This window comes from Aquarana catesbeiana, linkage group LG09, assembly GCF_042186555.1.
Source record: "Aquarana catesbeiana isolate 2022-GZ linkage group LG09, ASM4218655v1, whole genome shotgun sequence".
NCBI classification, from domain to species: Eukaryota; Metazoa; Chordata; class Amphibia; order Anura; family Ranidae; genus Aquarana; species Aquarana catesbeiana.
This window is the reverse complement of record NC_133332.1, coordinates 250,575,556-250,599,574: the sequence shown is the minus strand read 5'-3', so window position 1 is coordinate 250,599,574 and position 24,019 is coordinate 250,575,556. Positions and strand designations below refer to the sequence as shown.

Sequence of the window (24,019 nt, the reverse complement as noted above, 5' to 3'; positions counted from 1 at the left end):
CTTTCTCAACCCTTTTAACGCAGAGAACCCTTGAGTTAACTTTCAGGCCCTAAGGAACCCCTGAAAATAATAACTATATTTACAGCTCTCAATACATTAGCATGGTGGTCAGTGGGAAGAATGATCCTTACCTTGGTTGTCAAAGCCTTCCTTACAGATATCTAAAACATTAATTATTGTCAGTGGTTACATATCTAAGAGGCAGCAGAAAAAGCTTTTTTCTCAAGAAACCCTTATCATCCCCTGGAGGATCCCTGTTTGAAAAAAGGCTGCTCTAGGGTAAAAAGGTTAACAAGGGCTGCTTTAAGTGGATTCACCCTTTAACAATCAATTCATTCAGTTCAGTGTCATTGGTTACATATCTGGGAGGCAGAGACTGCTCTTTTCTTAAGGAACTCCTAGCAAGGTCTAGAGGAACCCCAGGGTTTTACAGTACTCTGACTGAGAAAGGCTGCTATATGGTGAAAAAGGATGAGAAAGGCTGCTAAGCAGATTGCCCCTTTAACAATTCATTAACAGTTTAGTGTTATTGATTACACATTTGAGAGGCAGAAATTTCTCTTTTCGTAAGGAACCACTAGCAACATCTGGCAGAACCCTAGACTTCTACAGAACCCTGGATGAGAAAGGCTGCTCTTGGGTAAAAAGGGTCAAGAAAGGCTGCTTCAAACAGACTGACCCTTTAATAATTCATTTGAAGTTTAGTGTCATTGGTTACACATCTGGAAGACAGAGATTTCTCCCTTAACAACCTCTGGAGGAACCTGCTCTTGGGTAAAAAGGTCAGAGAAAGGCTGCTTGAAACAGATTGACAATTTAACAATTCATTAACAGTTCGATGCCATTGGTTACATATCTGATAGGCAGAGATTGCTCTTGTCTTAAGGAACCCCTAGCATCCTCCAGAGGAACCCTAGAGTTCTACAGAACCCTGGTTGAGAAAAGCTATGCTTGGGTAAAAAGTGTAGTGAAAAACTGCTATAAATGGTCTGACCCTTTAATAATTAATTAACCCTTTTGTATCATTGGTTACATATCTGAGAGGCAAAGATTGCTCTTTTCTCAAGGAACTCCTAGCAACCTCTGGAGGAACTCTAGGGTTCGGCTGAACCCTGTTTAAGAAAATCTGCTCTAGGTTAAAAAAGGTTGAGGAAGGCTGCTTTAAATGGACTGACCCTTTAACAATTCATTAACAGTTTACTCTTATTGGTTACATATTTGGGAAGCAGAGATTGCTCTTTTCTCAAGGAACCCTTAGCAACCTTTGAAGGGACCCTAGGGTTCTGCAGACCCCTAGTTGAAAAAGGCTGTTCTAGGGTAAAAAAAAAAAAGTTGAGGATGACTGCTGTAAGCGAGCTGATCCTTTAACAATTTAATAACAGTTTGGTGTCAATGGCTACATATCTAAGAGGCAGAGATTGCTCTTTATTCCAGGAACCCCTAGCAACCTCTGAAGAAACCCTAGGCTTCTACAGAACCCTGGTTGAGAGAGGCTACTCTTGTGTAAAAAAGCTTGAGAAAGGCAGCTTTAAATGGACTGACCCTTTAACAATTCATTAACAGTTTAGTGTTATCTGAGAGGCAGAGTATGCTCTTTTTTAAGGAATCCCTAGCAACTTTTAGAGGAGCTCTAGGGTTCTGCCTAAGCCTGTTTGAGAAAAGCTGCTCTAGGTTGAACAGGGTTGATTGAGGATGACTGCTTTGAGCGAACCGACCCTTTAATAATTCAATAACAGTTCGGTGTCAATGGTTACATATCTAAGATTCAGAGATTGCTCTCTATTCCAGGAACCACTAGCAACCTCTGGAGGAATCTCAGGCTTCTACAGAACCCCAGTTGAGAAAGGCTGCTTTATGCAGACCAACCCTTTACCAACTGCTAAAACTGTTACAACCTCTCCGAAAAACAAAGTAACTTCCGATGTGTCCAAAAAAAGATCAATTTGTTTTCCTTAAAAAGCTGAATAATGAAAGCCACCCTCGGACTCAATGTCGTGATCTCCCCATCCACTGCTACAGAAAGCCAGGCTACATCTGTACATCCTATTTCATTTCTCTGCTAGGCTTGCCTCCTTTCCTACCCCCCCCCCCCCCCAGCCCTGCTGTTTCTACAAATCCTCCACCCTTTTTCGGTGAGGACTTCCTTGCAGCTCCCTTGAGCTCCCCAACCGCCCATTCCAGATGCAGACAGTGGAGTCTCAGTATGGAAAAGCCTTACCTGGCCAGCTTGGTGTAAAGTGAACACATAACCCTTGTTGATGTGGTCCATGCAGAACAGGGAGCTTGGGGATGGCCAAGGAAAAAAAAAAAAAAGGAGACAGAACCTGCTTCAATCTTTCCCTCTTGTCTTTGCACGCTGGCAGGCAGGCAAGACTTTTAATGATTTCCAGCTCAGCTTGGTGGCTGTTTCCTCTTACAAAAAAAAAAAAAAAAAAAAATGAAGCAAGCCCCTGTGCCTCCCTCCTCTTCTCCTTCCATCACTCCCCAGTATCCTCCTCCCAGTACACGTGCAAGCTGTGTACAACCTGAAACCCGGCCCAGCTCTCCATACTGGCTGATGTGGGATTCAGGGAGGGCTGTGCACAGTACCAGAGGCCTGGGTTGATGTCAGGTTACACAGGAAAGTGGGGGCCTGGGGATTTTCTGAGTCATTTTCACGACTGAGCCTGTGTAATGATCATCTTCAGGCATGAGACGGAATTAACTCCTGCCCTGCTGCAAAGGGGGCCCTCCTCCTGCATAATTGGGGAAAGGGAACCGCGCAGTCATTCTATGCAAAGAGGAAAAAAAAGAATTGACGTTCACCATTTTTTTTTTTTTGCACGGATTTGTGAAACCGCAGGTCGTAGATTCTTAACCCCTGGAGGAAATGGCGATTTTTTGGGGCTGTGTCCGTTAAATCTGGACATAAAAAGACGCAAATGACCTGTACGTGTCATTTAGGGCTCGTGCACAACTGTCGATATGTCACCTTGTCAGCCCCCCCCGATTTAACCCCTTGAATGCCGCACCACTACGATGCATTGCACGCAATCGTGCGGGTGGTTACAGGGGCGGTCCAACGGGAACTGCCTTAGTCGTGTTTGGCGGCACTTGACGCCCGCCTTTCATTACCAGGCCATCTTTTGCGATACGGCACTACGTTATTTTTAACTGACAATTGCACGGTCGTGCGACGCTATACGCAAACAAAATTGATGTCATTCCCTCCCCCCCACAAATAGAGCTTTCTTTTGGTGGTATTTGATCACCTCTGCATTTTTTTATATTTTTTAGCGCTATAAACAAAAAAAAAAACAAACGACAATTTTGTGGGGGGGGGGAAAATATTTCTTTCTGCTATAAAATATAATTAAAAAATCATTAAAAATCTAATTTCTTCATAAATATTTATTCTGCTACATGTTTTTTGTAAAAAAAAAAAAAAAAAAATCCCAAAAAGCGTATATTGATTGGTTTACGTGAACATCACAGCGTCTACAAAAACCACAGAATATTTTTAATGATTTTTTTTTTTTCTGGGCTGCCTCCGTTTAAATCTGGAAATAAAAGACGCAAATTACCTTCACTCTGTATACATCATTAAGGGCTCGTGTACAACTGTCGATATATCACTGCATAAGCCCCCGTTTTAACCCTTTGAATGCACTACTGCATACAATTGTGGGGCGGTTTACAGGGCGGCCCCACAGAACTGCGTTTGGCGGCAGAACCGCCCACTGAAAGTGACATGCCGTTTAACTATTTGACTTCCAGAAGTCCCCCCCACCCACCCATGGCGAGCCTTTTTTTTTTTTTTTTTTTTGCGATACGGCACTGCATTACTTTGATTGACAATTGCGCTGTCGTGCGACGATGTACACAAATAAAATGTGTAATTTTTTTCCCGCAAATAGAGCACCTGATGTAACCCTTTGAACGTCACACTACTGCATCACATTGCACGCAATAGTGGGGTGGTTACAGGGCGGCCCCACAGAACTGCGTTAGTCGCGTTTGGCGTCAGAACCGCCCAGAGAAAGCGACATTCTGATTTACCCCCCTTCATGACCAGGCCATTTAAAAAAAAAAAAAAAAAACAATTGCACGTTCTTTTTTTTTTTTTTTTTTGCAATACGGCACAGCGTTACTTTAAATGACAATTGCGCAGTCCCCGCACAAATAGAGCCACCCCCAGATTTAACCCTTTGAATGCCACACTAGTACGATGCATTGCACGCGATTGTGGGGTGGTTACAGGGCGGTCCCACAGAACTGCGATAGTCGCATTTGGCGGCAGAACTGCCTACCGAAAGCGGCATGCTGTTTAACCACTTAACCTCTGGAAGATTTACCCCCCCCCCTTCATGCCCAGGCCATTGTTTTGTTGTTTTGTTTTTTGCTCAACAGAACTGCATTGCTTTAACTGGCAATCGCGTGGTCGTGTGACGCTGTACCCAAATAAAATTGATGTCCTTTTTTTTCCCACAAATAGAGCTTTGTTTTGGTGGTATTTGATCACCTCTGCTTTTTTGGGGGGGGTTTTTTGCACCAAAAAAACAACAACAAAAAACGACAATTTTGAAAAAAAAAAATATTTTTACTTAATGCTATAAAACATATATAATAAAAATTATGTAAAAAAAATCGAATTTCTTTATAAATGTTGGCCAATATTTATTCTACTCCCAATAAGCATATATTGATTGGTTTACGTGATATATTATAGCGTCTACAAAACTATGGGGTATTTTTAATCATTTATTTTTTTTTATTATCGGGGCTGCCTCCGTTTAAATCTGGACTGGAGGCAGACATAAAAGACGCAAATTACCTTCACTCTGTATACATCATTAAGGGCTTGTGCACAACTGATAATATATATCACCGCATCAGCCCCTGATTTAACTCTTTGAATGCTGCATTACTGAACGCAATTGTGGGGTGGTTTACAGGGCGTCTCAACAGAACTGCGTTAGTTGCGTTTGGCGGCAGAACCACCCACCAAACCCACATGCTGTTTAACCACTTCACTGACTGCGTTCCAGTTCCAGAAAAAATAGTAGAACATGCTGCATTTTTCCTGCACTGGACTGTACTGGAATGCTTAAAATGCATTAAAAACGCACTAGAATGCACCGGAATGCACCTAAATGCACCGAAAATGCACTAGAACACACAGGTTAAGAAAAAAGGGGGGGGGGATGCACTGAACTGCATCAATACTGCACCAAAAACGTGTCAAAAACACGCATGCAGAAAAACATCTGGAATGCATCCGGACTGCGTTTCTGTGGTGTGAACTGGCCCTTAACAAAAAAGACAGACAATTTTGGAAAAAAAAAATATTTTTTTAAATTTCTGCTATAAAACCTATATAATAAAAAGCATTTTTACAAATCTCACTTATTCATCAATTTCAACCAATATGTATTCTTCTACATGTTTTTTCTATAAAAAAAAAAAAAAAAAAAAAAAAAACCCCAATAATATTTATGGAATTTTTATTTGTTTATTTTATATTGTAATAGTGGCGATCAGCAAATTATAGTGGGACTGCGATATTGCGGTGGCCAATCGGACACCAACTGAAACTTCTGACACCTTGCGGTCACCAGTGACACCAATACAGTGATCAGTGCTAAAAAAAGAGGAAGGGGTTGAGCATCAGGGGTGATCAAAGGGTTAAATGTGTGCCTGGCCAGTGTTTGTGTCTTTTATGTGTGCTGCTTTTACTTGGGGAAGACATGGATTCCCTGCTTTGAGGCACAGGATCCATGCCTTCCCCCCTATCAGAACCGGGATCTGTCATGTTTACATAGGCAGATCCCCGTTCTGTGCTGTTTTCTTAACCCCCTCTTACAGTGGGGAAAATCATTTTTTTACCCCCCCCCCCCAACAGATTTTGTAAGTTTGCCCACTTACAAAGAAATGAAGGGTCTATAATTTTTATCATAGGTGCATTTTAAATGATAGGGACAGAACATCAACCAAATATCCAGAAAAAACACGATACAAATGTTATTTTACTCGCTGAACTGCAACTCAATTTTAAGTATTTGATCCCCAAGCAAAACATGACTTAGTACTTGGTGGAGAAACCCTTGTTGGCAAGCACAGAGGTCAGACATTACTTGCAGTTGGTGACCAGGTTTGCACACATCTCAGGAGGGATTTTGGTCCACTCTTCTTTACAGATCTTCTCTAAATCCTTAAGGTTTCTTGGCTGCCTCTTGGCAACTCCAAGTTTCAGCTCCCTCCATAAATTTTGGTTTGGAGACTGGCTATTCCACTCCATGACCCTAATGTGGTTCTTCTTGAGCCACTCCTTTGTTGCCTTGGTGGTATGTTTTGGGTCATTGTCATGCTGAAAGGCCCATCCATGACCCATCTTCAGTGTTCTGGCTGAGGGAAGAAGGTTCTCATCCAACATTTTACAATACGTGGCCCCGTCCATTGGCCCCTCAATGTGGCAAATGTGGCCTGTACCTTTAACAGAGAAACAGCCCCAAAGCATAATGTTTCCACCTCCGTGTTTAACTGTAGGGATGGTGTTCTTAGGGTCTTAGGCAGCATTTTTCTTCCTCCAAAAGCGGCGAGTTGAGTTAATGCCAAAGAGCTAAATTTTGGTCTCATCTGACCACAACACTTTCTCCCAATCCTCTGAATCATTTAGATGTTCATTGGCAAACTCTAGATGGGCCTGTACATGTGCCTTCTTGAAGAGGGGGACCTTGCAGGCGCTGGAGGATTTCAATCTACGGAGGCCTATTGTGTTACCAATGGTTTGTTTGGTGACTTTGGTCTTAACTGCCTTGAGATCATTCACAATCTCCTCCAGTGTAGTTCTGGGCTGATCCCTCACTTTTCTCTTGATCATACTTACCACATGAGGCAAAATCTGGCATGGAGCTCCAGACTGAGGGCGATAGATGGTTTTCTTGTATTTCTTCCATTTGCGAATAATCGCTCCAACAGTTGTCTCCTTCTCACCAAGCTTTTTGCTGATGGTCTTGTAGCCCATTCCAGCCTTGTGCAGGTCTACAATCTTGTCCCTGACGTCCTTTGGCAGCTCTTTGGTTTTGCCCATGATGGTGAGGTTTGAATGGAAGAAAGATTTTGTAGAGGTGTCTTTTATACACATGACAAGTTGTCGTTAGGAGCACCTTCTTAAAATTGTCAGGACTAATCTGTGTACCACATGAGCACATACTGTAGCCAGTCTGTGGGAGCCAGAATTATTGTTGGTTGGTAGGGGATCAAATACTTATCTTACTCACTAAACTGCAACTCAATTTATAACCTTTGTATTATGTGTTTTTTTCTGGATTTTTGGTTGATATTCTATCTCTATCATTTAAAATACACCTATGAAAAAAAATGATAGACCCTTCATTTCTTTGTAAATGGGCAAACTTACAAAATCTTCAGGGGATCAAATAATTCATTTCCCCAATGTACCTTGCCTGCTGGGTTGAACGGAAATAACATACTCACCCGCCCAGCGAATCCAAAGTTGGTAATCTGCAAGGTCCGGTCCCGCGCCTCAATCTTCTTTACTGACACACCATCAAGGAGCTGGCTGACGATGCTTCACTGCGCATGCACAGCGTATTCTACATAGTTCCGAATCCACCTGGGATGTGCGACATGGGTATCCCAGGAGGCTTCATGCTGGAGGGATGTTATTCTCACCTAGGTGAGACAGGCAGAAGCATGGAGTGTGTTCCGCTAAAAAGCGTATTTCCCCACAAGAAAAAAAAATGATTGCAATTTTCTGAAAGAGGGAGGAGGAGTAAAGTTGATTAAAAAGGAAAATGAAGCAGGGGAGGAGAAGTCAAATTAATAAAACATGGAGATGGAATGGGGAGACGTTATATTATTTCAAAATAATACGCGGAGGAGTAGTAAATTTATTTATTTATTTATTTATTTATTTATTTTAATGAAGCAGGGGAGGAGGAGTCAAATTAATAAAAAAAAAGAAAACAATGAAGAAGGGGAGGAGGAGTCAAATTAATAAAAAGAAGAAAACAATGAAGCAGGGGAGGAGGAGTCAAATTTAATAAAAAAAAAGAAAACAATGAAGTAGAGGAGGAGGAGTCAAATTAATTAAAAATGAAAATGAAATGGGAAGGAGGAGTAAAATTCATTTAAAAATGTAAACGAAATGGGGGGGAGTAAAATTCATAAAAAACTGAAAAGTTAACAGAGGGAAGAGGAGTCAAATTAATTAAAAATGAAACGGGAAAGAGATGTAAAATTAATGAAACATAAAAAAAGAAACACGGGAGGAGAAGTCAAAATACTAAAAAATGAAAATGAAGTGGGGAGGAGGAGCAAAATTAATAAAAAATAAAAATGTAGCGGGAGGGAGGAGTCAAATTCATAAAAAAATTTTAATAAAATGGGGAGGGGTAAAATTAATGAAAAAAGGAAAAGGAAACGGGGAGGAGGAGTCAAATCAATTGAAAATGAAATGGAGGAGTAGACGTAAAATGATTAAAAAAAAATAATGAAACATGGGAGAAGCCAAATTATTAAAAATTGAAAATGAAATGGGGGAGGAGTAAAATACCTCGAATTGAAAATGAAATGGAGGAGGACTCAAATAACTAAAAATGAAAATGAAATGGGGGAGAAATGCCTGGTTCACACCACTGCATTGCGGTGAAGTGTGGCACAGTGTGCTGAAAAAAATGATTGTATGCAGTACTTTAAGCGCAGAGCAAATAAACGCAGAGGTGGCGCATGGCAAGCATTTCTTTACACTAAGCAAACGCACCAAAAAATGTGCCGTTAACACATCTTAACGCATTAGGTGCGTTAACGGGGTCTCAGATTGCTTTGCACGTTTAAGTGAGCCAGTTGGGTCAATTTTAATGCGGCGCAACGTGATGCGATCTGAACACCCATGGGTGCTGCAATGCACGCAATTCTGACAGACGTCCGTGGGGCTTCTAAAACACTCATGAAATGCCTGCTTTTGAAGTTTAGAGAGGGCTAATGTTAAGGTTTTAGAGAGGGCTAATGTTAGGGTTTCAGGAAGGGTTAGTGTTAGGGTTACACTGAAGGTTAGTTTTAGGGTTACACTGAAGGTTAGTGTTAGGGTTTCAGGGAGGGTTAGTGTTAGGGTTATAGGGGGGTTAGTGTTATAGGGGGCTAGTGTTAGGGTTATAGGGAGAGTTAGTGTTAGGGTTATAGGGGGAGTTAGTGTTAGGGTTATAGGGGGCTAGTGTTAGGGTTATAGGGAGAGTTAGTGTTAGGGTTATAGGGGAGTTAGTGTTAGGGTTAAAGGGAGGGTTAGTGTTAGGATTATAGTGAGGATTCATTTTAGGGTTATGGGGGTTAGTGATAGTGTTACAGGGAGGTTTAGTCTTAGGGTTTCAGGGAGGGTTAGTGTTAGGGTTACACTGAGGGCTAGTGTAAATCTGGCTACACATTTATACATTTTTTTGTTCAATTTTCTTTAGATTTACCTTCAAGTATGTAGTGCGAGGGCCTGTCTGATTGCATACAGTTTGAAAGTATGTAGAAAATGTGTAGGTTTGACCTCATATTATATGGTTCTGGTAAATCTAAAGGAAAATTGTACAAGATAATTGTATAATGTGTAGCCAGCTTTAGGGTTTTAGGGATTTTTAGGGTTAGGGTTATAGTGAGGATTGGTTTAAATGTTACTGGAGTTAGTGTTAGCTACAGGGAGTTTAGTGTTAGGGATACAGGGAGGGGTATTTTTAGGGTTATAATGAGAATTCATTTTAGAGTTACAGGGGTTACTGTTAGGGTTACAAAGAGGTTAGTGTTACAGGGAGGGTTAGTGTTAGATTTACAGTGAGGATTAATGTTAGGGTTTCAGGGAGGGCTAGTATTAGCATTATAGGGAGGGTTAATGTTGGGATTACAGTGAGGATTAATGTTAGGGTTTCAGGTAGGGCTAGTATTAGCATTATAGGGAGGGTTAATGTTGGGGTTACAGTGAGGATTAGTGTTAGGGATACATTGAGCATTAGTAGTCAGGTTATACAGGGAGGGTAGTGGTACTACAGATACTAACTAAAGAGGCACTACAGAAGATGTTGCTGGTTTGGAAGCTCCATTTGTCTGACTGAAACGCGTTGTCTATCAAAGCACCATCTCCTTGCTAGCTGCATTGTTGGGCAGCCATGGAGGGAGGAGGGGTGCCCAGTCTGACCTCACAGCTAGCTTAGATAGCCCATAGGTAGGTGGGACAATGCACTACATGTAGGAAGAGAACACATTAATAAAAATGGGTGAGCCTTCTAGATCTCCCCAGGCCTTAGTTCTGAAGCGGTTCAAGCAAGGATAGAATAGCTTCATAGATATAGTAGAAACATAAAAAAAAAAGACATAAGCATTTTTCTCCTTTAGTAGTGAAATGTTTTAAATTGACTGCAGACTTCACATCTCACTCATAGTCTAAACCTGGAAGGTCCACTCTTTCCATTGTTCCCCTCTGCAGATTACTCACAGATGTACAAAGAGCTACAGCAACCCAACTATCCAGATGCGCGGCATAATTGCCGACTGCCTTCTCCCAACAAGCTTTTGTCCAGTTTTAATGGGAACTGTTACAGTACCTCTGTGCCTAGATTGCTGTTCGTTCTTAGTACGCTGTGGAAAACAAAGATCATCACTCTCTACAAACCCAACGTTCAAGTGATAAAAGGCAGAATTGCACTGATCAAACCTAATCTGTCTTTCAGCAGGTCTGCTTTCTATCCCCGGCACTTCAATTAAAAAGAATAAAACAAAAACTTTAAAACACAATAGGCAGATGAGGTGACTGTGTCCTGTCCTTATTTTAACTCGCCCTAGCTAGGTTTTCTGGGGATATGAAACATTCAAAAAAGGGAAGAGTCTACAGAGAATTTAGGAGACATTTTTAAGAGGATGTGGACAAATTTCGGTGGTATGTGACAGACGATGTGTTTACATGTAATGCTATGCATTCCACCACCACCATAAAAGGAAAGACTTGATTGGGAAAGATCTTAGTCCGGGAGTCTTCTACACAATCATGTATAATATTCGCATTGCACACGTTCTTGGAAAAGGCAAAAAAATTAACAAGTGCTGTGGCAACTAACAGCTGGAAATCGATTTAACATCATAGACCAAAGTATATGTTGCCAGCACAGCACAGATCTTTGAGACATTTTCTGAAAATGTGTTTAGATCATTACATAAGTAAGGTGCAACGTTTCGGGACCATGCAGGACCCTTTTGTCAGGCATGTGCTTCTACATGAAAATCATATTCTTCTACTAAGCAGACTGGAGACCTCTTGTCTTATGTGGCTAAATATGGACTTACCCTAGCTAGATTTTTTTAAGGTATGAAACATTCGAAGAGGAGAAGAGTCTACAGAAAATTTAAGAGACATTTTTTAGGGGATGTAAACAAATTTTGGTGGTATGTGACGGATGATCTGTTTACATGTAATGCTATGCATTACATCACAACCATAAAAGGAAATACTTGATTGAAAAGGATCCTAGTCCAGGAGTCTTACTTCTACATGACCATGTTTAATGTTCTCATTGCACACGTTCCTGGAAGAGGCCAAAAGATAAATTGGTGCTGTGGCAACCACCAGCTGGAAACCGATTTAAAAGCATAGACCAAAGTATATATATCGCCAGCACACCACGGATCTTTGAGACATTTTCAGAAAATGTGTTTAAATCATCATATCACATAAGTAAGGTGCAACATTTCTGGGCCATGCAGGATCCCTTTGTCAGGCATGGGCTTCTGCATGAAAATCATATGCTTCTACTAAGCAGAATGGAGACCTCTTATGTGTCTTATTTGGCTAAATACTGAACTTATCCTAGCTAGGTTTTTGGGGTTATAAAACATTAGAAGAGGAGACGAGTTTAGAAAAATTTTAAGAGAAAATTTTTAGGGGGTGTGGACAAATTTCGGCGGTATGTGACAGATGATGTGTTGTAATTCTATGCATTCACCACAACCATAGAAGGAAAAATGTGATTGAGAAGGATCCTAGTCCAGGAGTCCTCCTTCTACATGATCATGTACAATATATTCATTGCACACTTTCCTGGAAATGGCCAAAAAAATGGGTGCTCTGGCAACTAGCAGCTGGAAACCAGTAACATTAAAGACCAAAGTATATATCGCCAGTACACCATGGATCTTTGAGACATTTTCGGAAAATGTATTTAGATCATCACATCGCATAAGTAAGGTGCAACATTTCAGGACCATGAGGTCCTCTTTGTCAGGCATGTGCTTCAACATATTCTTCTACTAAGATCTAATTCTTCTACTAGGTTTTCTGGGGATAGGAAACATTCGAGAAGGGGAAGGGTCTATCGAGAATTTAGGAGACATTTTTAAGAGGATGTGAAAAAATGTCACTGTAATGTGACAGATGATGTGTTTACAGGTAATGCTATGCATTCCACTGCAACCATAAAAGGAAAGCCTTGATAGAGAAGGATTCTAGTCCATACATCCTACATAAAGATCATATTCTTCTCCTAAGCAGAATGTAGACATCTTGTCTTATGTGGCTAAATGTGGAAGATCTGGATGCACCTATGGTGGATCAACCCTTGTAATAGAAATTAGCTCAGATTGGAAGCACGGTGGTTTATTGGCTTGCACTGTGAGTTTGTAAAGTTGAGGTCTTGGGTTTTGTTTCTAGCAAGGGACACCATATGTTCACTTAGTATGCTTCCTCTGTGTTTAAGTAGGTTTTCTTCACAACCCCAAAAAACAGGGTAAACTTTCGTTATCTTAACTTGCCCTGTTTCAGCTACCCGGCTTGACTCCTGTGACTCGTCAATTGCTAACCAACCTGACCTTGCGGATCCACAAGCCTCTGCTCAGTCTGATGGTCCTGCGCTGGATGTCCAGCTCATCTTTAATGGTGTGGGGGCCCCTCCTCGGGGGGGGGGGGGGGGGGTAATGTCAGGAGCATCTAGCGCTCCTGCTCCTCACTCCAGCATCCGGGTTTGGGCTATGGCATTCTTCTTGTCTTTGTCCACCTGCAGGCTGATTGATGTGGTCAGTCTCTGGGTGGAAACCAAGCCAGCTAAGCCCTCATTTGGATGCTTGTGATAGACAGTGATGCATGTGTTGTTCCTGATCAAGCTCCCTATCTGTCTGCCCTGCTTTGCTAGATTGGATTTCACTGTGTATGACTTTGGACCGGATTTTGAACTATTCCCTGAACTCAGCCTGCCTTTTAACTGGACTGTCATAGAACCACACTATCTGTCTGCTAATCGCAAGTATCTATTTGCTTTGCTCAGGTTCGCATCTGCCCTGGCGTGGTGGCCAGGCACTACAGCATTGTGTATAAGTCCTGGGGGCAACCGAGTACCAGTGGGCCTGCTTGCCTTATGGGAAAGGGGGCTGCTATAGGTGAAGAACACAGTAGCCAGCTATAGTGTCTGACCACCTAAAAAAAAAATTATGTGAAGATGGACTCTACACAGGCTCGCTTATTTGCTGAGGAAATTTGCAAACTGACACGCCAAGTGCAGGAATTGTCTGTGTGTGTAAATGCACCTCCAGCAGTAACGCAGGAGCCAGAGCCCAAAGTTGACCCGCCTGATCATTTTTCTGGTGACCCCCATGTGTTTTCCAACTTTAAAAATAGTTGTATGCTATACTTTAAGCTTAAGCCACACTCCTCTGGTTCTGAAGCACAGCTGGTTAACCTGATTATTACATGGTTGCAGGAGGATCCCCAGTCTAAGTCGTTTAGTCTCCCCCACAGATGACCCAGCAAGAGGGTCAGTTGAAGCTTTTTTCAAGGCCTTAGGTTTACTGTATGATGATCCTGACCGTGCCCACGTCAGGATAAACGCACCGCTAAACAATACTGTTCTGATTTCTGCCGCTGGGCACCTCACTCAGGGTGAAATGGCCCAGCTCTAAGAAGCCAGTTCAGGTTAGGCTTATCAAACTCCATCAAAGACTGTGTGGCAGCACAGTGGTGTAGTGGGTAGCACTCTCACCTAGCAGTAAAAAGGGTCGCTGGTTCGAATCCCAACCACGACACCACCTGCCTGGAGTTTGCATGTTCTCCCTGTGCCTGCGTGGGTTTCCTCTGGGTACTCCGGTTTCCTCCCACACTCCAAAGACATGCTGGTAGGTTAATTGGCTTCTATCCAAAATTAGCCCTAGTTTATGAATGTGAGTTTGGGACCTTGGATTATGGGCTCCTTGAGGGTAGGGAGTGATGAGTGTGGAGTGCTGTGTAAATTGATGGCTCTATATGGGTACCTTAAATAAATAATGATAGAATAGATGAGTATCTTAATGAGACACAATGTACCGGGATAGGGACAATTGTAGACACTCACTCAGGTTGAACTGGATGGACTGGTGTCTTTATTCAACCTTACTGTGTATGTAACTCCTTAGTACACTAACCTGAACCAAAAGTCATTGAATGTAGCCATGTAAGTAGCCATCCATATAAACAGGCGTTTACGGGAAAGTCATACAGAGAGGTTTGTTTCTTTGTCCCCCCAGTATGCCACCTTCTTCTTCATCATCAACCCTCTCTCCTGGTGGACGAGCCATGCAAATTGGCGCTACCCATTTATCCTCTGGGGAAAAAGCTAGAAGAAGATCTCGGGGACTCTGCTTATACTGTGGCAACTACAGCCACTTTGTCGTCAGCTGCCCTAATAAGCCGAGAAACGCCAAGAGTCTAGTGCGGGTGGGGTCTGCTTCTATAGGCTATACAGTGTCAGTTTTCCTCGGAGATAAACTATTTGTTCCTGCACAACTTAGCTCTGCAAAAATTTTTCATCACCTCTCAGCTTTCATAGATTCTGGTGCTGCTAGCAACTTCATGGATAGGGACCTAGCACATCGACTACAGATTCCTGTGACTAATGGCGCGTACACACAAGCTGACTTTCCGGCAGACATGGTCCGGCGGACTGGACCCTGTCAGACAATTCGATCGTGTGTGGGCTCCAGCGGACTTTTTTTCCCCAAAAGTCCGACGGACCTAGAAATAAAACATGTTTCAAATCTTTCCGACGGACTCGAGTCCGATTGAAAAATCTGCTCGTCTGTATGCTAGTCCGACGGACTAAAACCGGCGCTAGGGCAGCTACTGGCTTTCAACTTCCTTATTTTAGTCCGGTCGTACGTCATCACGTACAAATCCGTCAGACTTTGGTGTGATCATGTGTAGGCAAGTCAGCTCATTCTGAAAGTCCGTTGAAAGTCCATCAGATAGTCCGTCGGACCAGTCCGGTCGAAAAGTCCGCTCATGTGTATGCGGCATTAGGTGCACAGACCCTTTTCAGTCTTAGCTGTTGATAACTCTCCCTTGTCCATGGGCCTGGTCACCTTGTGCATTGTACCTGTTACTCTAACCATTGGGGAATTTCATAGGGAGACAGTCAGCTTTTACTTGATAACATCTCCTGCTTATCCCCTTATCTTAGGGTAGCCCTGGCTTAAACTTCATAACCCACACATAAATTGGGCTACAGGACAGATTAGGTCCTGGTCCCAGACCTGCATCCAGAACTGCATTAAAACTGCTGACCAGTTGCCTATTTGTAGCCAGTACAGTGGCCAGTACTAGTCATGTACCTTTTTATTACATTCCTATTCGGATATTGATCATGACCATTTTTCCAAGTGTGACTCCAGTTTGCATAACCATTTGCCTTTATATGACTCTGTTAAAGAAAAAGACGCTGACAAGTCTATTGAATTCTCTACAGGCCACCTCTCTAGCCAATTGCCACAGCCTGAATCTTTTCCTCCTAGAAGCCAAACTTACCCGCTGTCTCGCAGCCTTGATCCCTGTTTTGAAACTTCTAAGTTTCACAATATCTTACCTCCAGAACAAGTAATAGGGGCCTTTTCCCAGACCTTTTGGACTCTGTTTAAAAGGCTCAGTCTTGTGTTCCATCCAATCTACCCCCTGGAAAGCTGTTTGTTCCCCTCCACCTTAGGCTTAAAGTGCTTTCTGAAGCACATGTCGCTAAGATGGCCAGGCACTCAGGGATTACTAAAACTTTTTCTTTGGTTTCTCGTGGGCTTTGGTGGCCCTCTCTCTATAAGGACTCCTGTTCCTATGTAAAAGCTTTCAAAACCTGTGCTCACTCTAGTTCCTCAGAAGTCAAGCCCCATGGATTAACCCTACCTTTGCCTGTCCCTAAACTCCCTTGGACGCACAGCAAGGTTAACTTGTCCACAAGTTCCACAGTCTTTACACCTGGCGATGCGATTCAGGTAGTCGCTATACCTGGCGATGTGTTTCAGTCAGTCGCTATACCTGGCAATGTGATTCAGTCAGTCGCTACACCTGGCGATGCGATTCAGACGGCCTCTGCACCAGTTATGCCAGTCCAGCCCATGCCCATTGAGTTTCCTGCTTATTCTTATTCGTAACTTTCTGTAGCCTGACCACACCCTACTTCTACTATATCCATTCTAACCTGAAGTTCTATCCTTTGGATAGAGAGAAATACATGCGCCTCTGAGTAAAGACTGTAGAATTTAAAAAACCAAATTCATTAAAATCTCAAATTAGAATTATCTATGAAGGCACAATGGAGTCCAGGGAGATCGCACAGTCACCGTGCAAGCTGTCTGCAGTAGCCACATCTCTGTAACCGAGGTGGACCCAGCGTCCTGACCAGCAGGAATCTTTGGCACTCGAGCGGGATCTAGACCGAGGGTTGGAGCGCAGCTGTGCTGATGTTTTCAAGCTACAGAACCATTGGTATCTTTGTTTTATTCAGACTTCATGAAAGGAACCTTCTAAGCCTTACTTTCCAGCCATCCTCCACAGTTGATATAATCATTTTAATTTGCCATATAAACTCTCTGGTCTGTGTCACATTTTTTATACTACAGACTGTGCCACTATCCCATGTTTTTTTACCTATCCGTTGGATAGACTGCCTCATTTGGCCAGGTGGAGCTTTCAACCTTTTTTTCAGGGCTCTCTGCATTCTGCTTGTGTTTCATATCCGGCTTGACTCCTGTGACACGTCACCTGCTAACCAACCTGACCTTGTGGATCCACGGACCCCTGCTCAGTCTGATGATCCTGTGCTGGATGTCAAGCTCATCTTTAAGGGTCCGGGGGAGGTAATGCCAGGAGCGCTAATGCTCCTCATTCCAGCATCTGAGTTTTGGCTATGGCATTCTCCCTGTCTTTGTCCACCTGCAGGCTGATTGATGTGGTCAGTCTCTGGGTGGAAACTCAAACCTGTTATAAGCCAGCTAAGCCCCCATTTGGATGCTTGTGATAGACAGTGATACGTGTGATGTTCCTGATCAAGCTCCCCGTATGCCTGCCCTGCCCTGCTCTGCTAGATTGGGTTTCCCTGTTTATGACTTTGGACCGGATTTTTGACTATTCCCTGAACTCAGCCTGTCATTTAACTGGACTGTCATAGAACCATGCTATCTGTCTGCTAATTGCAAGTATCTGTTTGCTTTGCTCAGTTCGCATCTGCCCTGGTGTGGTGGCCAGGCACTATAGCATTGTGTATAAGTCCTGGGGGCAACTAAGTACCGGTAGGCCTGCTTGCCTTATGGGAAAGGGGACTGCTATAGGTGAAGAAAGCAGTAGCCAGCTATTGTGTCTGACCACCTGCGTTGGGGTGGAGGTGACACTTAGTAAGGTTTTCTGGGAAGTGGAGAAGAGTCTACAGAGATTTTAAGAGACATTTTTATAAGGATGTGGACAAATTTCGGTGGCATGTGACAGATGATGTGTTTAAATGTAATGCTATATATTCCACCACCACCATAAAAGGAAAGCCTTGATTGAGAAGGCTCCTAGCCTGAGAGTCACATTCTTCTGCTTAGCAGATTGGAGACCTCTTGTCTAATGCCCCGTACACACGGTCGGACTTTGTTCGGACATTCCGACAACAAAATCCTAGGATTTTTTCCGACGGATGTTGGCTCAAACTTGTCTTGCATACACACGGTCACACAAAGTTGTCGGAAAATCCGATCGTTCTAAACGCGGTGACGTAAAACACGTACGACAGGACTATAAACGGGGCAGTGGCCAATAGCTTTCATCTCTTTATTTATTCTGAGGATTTTGTTGTCGGAAAATTTTATATCCTGCTCTCAAGCTTTGTGTGTCGGAAAATCCGATGGAAAACGTGTGATGGAGCCTACACACGGTCGGAATTTCCGACAACAAGGTCCTATCACACATTTTCCGTTGGAAAATCCGACCGTGTGTACGGGGCATTACTGTACATGGCTAAATGTAGAAGATCTGGATGCTTCCTATGTTTGATCAACCTTTATAATAGTTAAAAATTAGCGTGGCTTGGAAGCATGGTGGTTATTTGGCTTACACTGTCTTACACTGTGGTTTTGTAAAGCTGAGGTCTTGAGTTTGGTTTCTCGCAAGGGACACCATCTGTACATTTAGTATGCTTTCTCTGTGTTCAAGTGGGTTTCCTCCCAATACCCAATGCTAACCAACCTGACCTTGTGGATCCACGGACCCCTGCTCAGTCTGATGATCCTGTGCTGGATGTCAAGCTCATCTTTAAGGGTCCGGGGGAGGTAATGCCAGGAGCGCTAATGCTCCTCATTCCAGCATCTGAGTTTTGGCTATGGCATTCTCCCTGTCTTTGTCCACCTGCAGGCTGATTGATGTGGTCAGTCTCTGGGTGGAAACTCAAACCTGTTATAAGCCAGCTAAGCCCCCATTTGGATGCTTGTGATAGACAGTGATACGTGTGATGTTCCTGATCAAGCTCCCCGTATGCCTGCCCTGCCCTGCTCTGCTAGATTGGGTTTCCCTGTTTATGACTTTGGACCGGATTTTTGACTATTCCCTGAACTCAGCCTGTCATTTAACTGGACTGTCATAGAACCATGCTATCTGTCTGCTAATTGCAAGTATCTGTTTGCTTTGCTCAGTTCGCATCTGCCCTGGTGTGGTGGCCAGGCACTATAGCATTGTGTATAAGTCCTGGGGGCAACTAAGTACCGGTAGGCCTGCTTGCCTTATGGGAAAGGGGACTGCTATAGGTGAAGAAAGCAGTAGCCAGCTATTGTGTCTGACCACCTGCGTTGGGGTGGAGGTGACACTTAGTAAGGTTTTCTGGGAAGTGGAGAAGAGTCTACAGAGATTTTAAGAGACATTTTTATAAGGATGTGGACAAATTTCGGTGGCATGTGACAGATGATGTGTTTAAATGTAATGCTATATATTCCACCACCACCATAAAAGGAAAGCCTTGATTGAGAAGGCTCCTAGCCTGAGAGTCACATTCTTCTGCTTAGCAGATTGGAGACCTCTTGTCTAATGCCCCGTACACACGGTCGGACTTTGTTCGGACATTCCGACAACAAAATCCTAGGATTTTTTCCGACGGATGTTGGCTCAAACTTGTCTTGCATACACACGGTCACACAAAGTTGTCGGAAAATCCGATCGTTCTAAACGCGGTGACGTAAAACACGTACGACAGGACTATAAACGGGGCAGTGGCCAATAGCTTTCATCTCTTTATTTATTCTGAGGATTTTGTTGTCGGAAAATTTTATATCCTGCTCTCAAGCTTTGTGTGTCGGAAAATCCGATGGAAAACGTGTGATGGAGCCTACACACGGTCGGAATTTCCGACAACAAGGTCCTATCACACATTTTCCGTTGGAAAATCCGACCGTGTGTACGGGGCATTACTGTACATGGCTAAATGTAGAAGATCTGGATGCTTCCTATGTTTGATCAACCTTTATAATAGTTAAAAATTAGCGTGGCTTGGAAGCATGGTGGTTATTTGGCTTACACTGTCTTACACTGTGGTTTTGTAAAGCTGAGGTCTTGAGTTTGGTTTCTCGCAAGGGACACCATCTGTACATTTAGTATGCTTTCTCTGTGTTCAAGTGGGTTTCCTCCCAATACCCAATGCTAACCAACCTGACCTTGTGGATCCACGGACCCCTGCTCAGTCTGATGATCCTGTGCTGGATGTCAAGCTCATCTTTAAGGGTCCGGGGGAGGTAATGCCAGGAGCGCTAATGCTCCTCATTCCAGCATCTGAGTTTTGGCTATGGCATTCTCCCTGTCTTTGTCCACCTGCAGGCTGATTGATGTGGTCAGTCTCTGGGTGGAAACTCAAACCTGTTATAAGCCAGCTAAGCCCCCATTTGGATGCTTGTGATAGACAGTGATACGTGTGATGTTCCTGATCAAGCTCCCCGTATGCCTGCCCTGCCCTGCTCTGCTAGATTGGGTTTCCCTGTTTATGACTTTGGACCGGATTTTTGACTATTCCCTGAACTCAGCCTGTCATTTAACTGGACTGTCATAGAACCATGCTATCTGTCTGCTAATTGCAAGTATCTGTTTGCTTTGCTCAGTTCGCATCTGCCCTGGTGTGGTGGCCAGGCACTATAGCATTGTGTATAAGTCCTGGGGGCAACTAAGTACCGGTAGGCCTGCTTGCCTTATGGGAAAGGGGACTGCTATAGGTGAAGAAAGCAGTAGCCAGCTATTGTGTCTGACCACCTGCGTTGGGGTGGAGGTGACACTTAGTAAGGTTTTCTGGGAAGTGGAGAAGAGTCTACAGAGATTTTAAGAGACATTTTTATAAGGATGTGGACAAATTTCGGTGGCATGTGACAGATGATGTGTTTAAATGTAATGCTATATATTCCACCACCACCATAAAAGGAAAGCCTTGATTGAGAAGGCTCCTAGCCTGAGAGTCACATTCTTCTGCTTAGCAGATTGGAGACCTCTTGTCTAATGCCCCGTACACACGGTCGGACTTTGTTCGGACATTCCGACAACAAAATCCTAGGATTTTTTCCGACGGATGTTGGCTCAAACTTGTCTTGCATACACACGGTCACACAAAGTTGTCGGAAAATCCGATCGTTCTAAACGCGGTGACGTAAAACACGTACGACAGGACTATAAACGGGGCAGTGGCCAATAGCTTTCATCTCTTTATTTATTCTGAGGATTTTGTTGTCGGAAAATTTTATATCCTGCTCTCAAGCTTTGTGTGTCGGAAAATCCGATGGAAAACGTGTGATGGAGCCTACACACGGTCGGAATTTCCGACAACAAGGTCCTATCACACATTTTCCGTTGGAAAATCCGACCGTGTGTACGGGGCATTACTGTACATGGCTAAATGTAGAAGATCTGGATGCTTCCTATGTTTGATCAACCTTTATAATAGTTAAAAATTAGCGTGGCTTGGAAGCATGGTGGTTATTTGGCTTACACTGTCTTACACTGTGGTTTTGTAAAGCTGAGGTCTTGAGTTTGGTTTCTCGCAAGGGACACCATCTGTACATTTAGTATGCTTTCTCTGTGTTCAAGTGGGTTTCCTCCCAATACCCAATGGTAAACTTTCTTTATTTTAACTTACCCTAGCTAAGTTTTCAGGGGATATGAACAGTTTGAAGAGAACAAGAGTCTATGGAGAATTTAGGAGACATTTTTAGGAGGATGTGGACATATTACGGTGGTATGGGACAGATGATGTGTTTACATGTAATGCTATCCATTCAACCGCAACCATAAAAGGAAAGCCTTGATTGAGAAGGATCCTAGTCCATGAGTCCTACTTCTACATGAAGAAGTGGCTAAATATGAAAGATCTGAATGATTTCTATGGTAGATCACTCCTTGTTTACAGTTATAAATGAGCTCAGATGGGAAGGATGGTGGTTTATTGGCTTGCACTGTTAGTTTGTAAAGTTGGGGTTTTGGGTTTAGTTTCTAGCAATGGACACCATCTCTACATTTTAGTATGCTTTCTCTGTGTTCAAGTGGGTTTCCTCCACAACCCCAAAAGATAATTGTAAACGTTCTTTATTTTATTTTTTACCCAAGTTAGGTTTTCTAAGGATATGAAACATATGAAGTGGAGTATAGTCTATGAAACATTTAGGAGACATTTTTAAGAGGACGTGGACAAATTTTGTTGGTATGTGACAGATGATGTGTTTAAAAATGTAATGCTTTGCATTCCACTGCAACCATAAAAGGAAAGACTTGATTGAGAAGGATCCTAGTCCAGCAGTCCTACTTCTATATGACCATGTATAATATTCTCATTGCACACAGGAAATGGGCAAAAAATGGGTGCTGTGGCTACTACCAGCTGGAAACCAGTAACATTAAAGACCAAAGTATATATCTCCAGCACACCATGAATCGTTGAGACATTGGGGTTGATTTACTAAAGGCTAATAGACTGTGCACTTTGCAATGTGCAGCTGCACACGTGCAGTTGCTCCAGAGCTTAGTACATGAGCAGAAACTTCCATCATCCAACCATGTGCAAGCAAAAATGCTATTTTTTTTTACACATATTCATTGGCTGAAAAAATAATTTATTTATAAATGAATGAATGTGCCTCCCAAGTCCCCACACATCTAGGTTTCCAACAGAGCCTTCCTGCACATCTGTGTCCCCATCAGAGCCCCCCCCCCACATCTGTGTCCCCATCAGAGCCCCCCCCACATCTGTGTCCCCATCAGAGCCCCCCCCACATCTGTGTCCCCATCAGAGCCCCCCACATCTGTGTCCCCATCAGAGCCCCCCCCCACATCTGTGTCCCCATCAGAGCCCCCCCCACATCTGTGTCCCCATCAGAGCCCCCCCCCACATCTGTGTCCCCATCAGAGCCCCCCCCCACATCTGTGTCCCCATCAGAGCCCCCCCCACATCGTGTTCCCATCAGAGCCCCCCCCCCACATCGTGTTCCCATCAGAGCCTCCCCTACATCTGTGTTCCTATCAGAGCCTCCCCCACATCTGTGTCCCCATCAGAGCCTCCCCCACATATGCATCCCCATCAGAGCATTCCCTCACATCCATGTCCCCATTAGAGCCTCCTTGCACATTTATGTCCTCATCAGGGCCTTCCACACATTCGTATCCCCATCTGTGTCCCCGCTAGAGCCTTCCCCCACATCTGTGTCCCCATCAGAGCCTTCCACACATTAGTGTCCCCTTCAGAGCCTTTCTGCACATCTGTGCCCCCATCAGAGTCTTCCCCACATCTGTGTCCCCCATCACTAGTCTCCCCCACATCTGTGTCCCCCATCACTAGTCTCCCCCACATCTGTGTCCCCCATCACTAGTCTCCCCCACATCTGTGTCCCCATCAGAGTCTCCACATATCTGTGTCCTCATAGCACATTTATGCCCAGCATATTTCCCCCATCTGCCTCTTACATTGCTGTCACAATAACGGCTCAGTACAGCTCTTCTGCACCTCCCGGATCCCGCCTGCTGCTACACAACCAGGCTGAATGGGAAAGGATGGCTGATGTAAACAGCGGGCGGGAGGTGAAACACAGAGAAGGTATGCTAAATGTACAGGTGGTGGTCCTTGCTAGAAACCAAAGCGAAGACCCCAACTCATCAAAACCACAGTGCAAGCCAAGAAACCACCATGCTTCCCATCTGCATTCATTTGTATCTATTACAAGGAGTGATCCACCATAGGAAGCATGCATATCTTTCATAGTTAGCAACATAAGACAAGAGGTCTCCATTCTACAGGCATACCCCACTTTTAAGTACGCAATGGGGTTTATTTACTAAAGCTAGAAAGTGCAAAATCAGGCTCACTTCTGCATAGAAACCAATGAGCTTCCAGGTTTTATTATCAAAGCTTAATTGAACAAGCTGGGGTTAGAAGCTCATTGGTTTCTATGCAGAAGTGAGCCTGATTTTGCACTTTCTAGTCTTAGTAAATAAACCCCATTGCGTACTTAAAAGTGGGGTATGCCTGTACTTATTAGAAGAATATAATCTTCATGTAGAAGATTCCCCCTGATGAAGGCACGTGATCCCGGTGCCGAACACGCGTAGGGGAGGGGCCTGGACGGAGCTGTCAGCAGAGAGGAAGAAGGAGAGTTTTGAGACACACACCGCATCGCATGCCACACTGTGAGATTAGCCGTTTTTTGTTCGTTTAGGATGGTGCACTTACGCACCCACAGTATGTGAGTACCCCCACAAGGGGAGAGAACCTTTTTA

The 24,019-nt window shown here is 43.6% G+C and overlaps 1 protein-coding gene across 3 annotated transcripts in view; it reads right to left on the bottom strand.

Moving 5' to 3' along the window:
• LOC141108500 (dual specificity protein phosphatase 6-like) overlaps positions 1-24,019 on the bottom strand; it is a 192,574-nt gene that overhangs the window by 119,243 nt on the left and 49,312 nt on the right. For 2 of the 3 annotated variants that reach the window (XM_073600165.1, XM_073600164.1), the window contains exon 1: positions 2,219-2,499. The exons of the other annotated variant lie outside the window; for it this stretch is intronic. The gene's annotated coding sequence lies outside the window, so the exon portion shown is untranslated. Of the gene's footprint in view, positions 1-2,218; positions 2,500-24,019 lie in introns of those variants that run through there. 3 annotated transcript variants of the gene reach the window in all.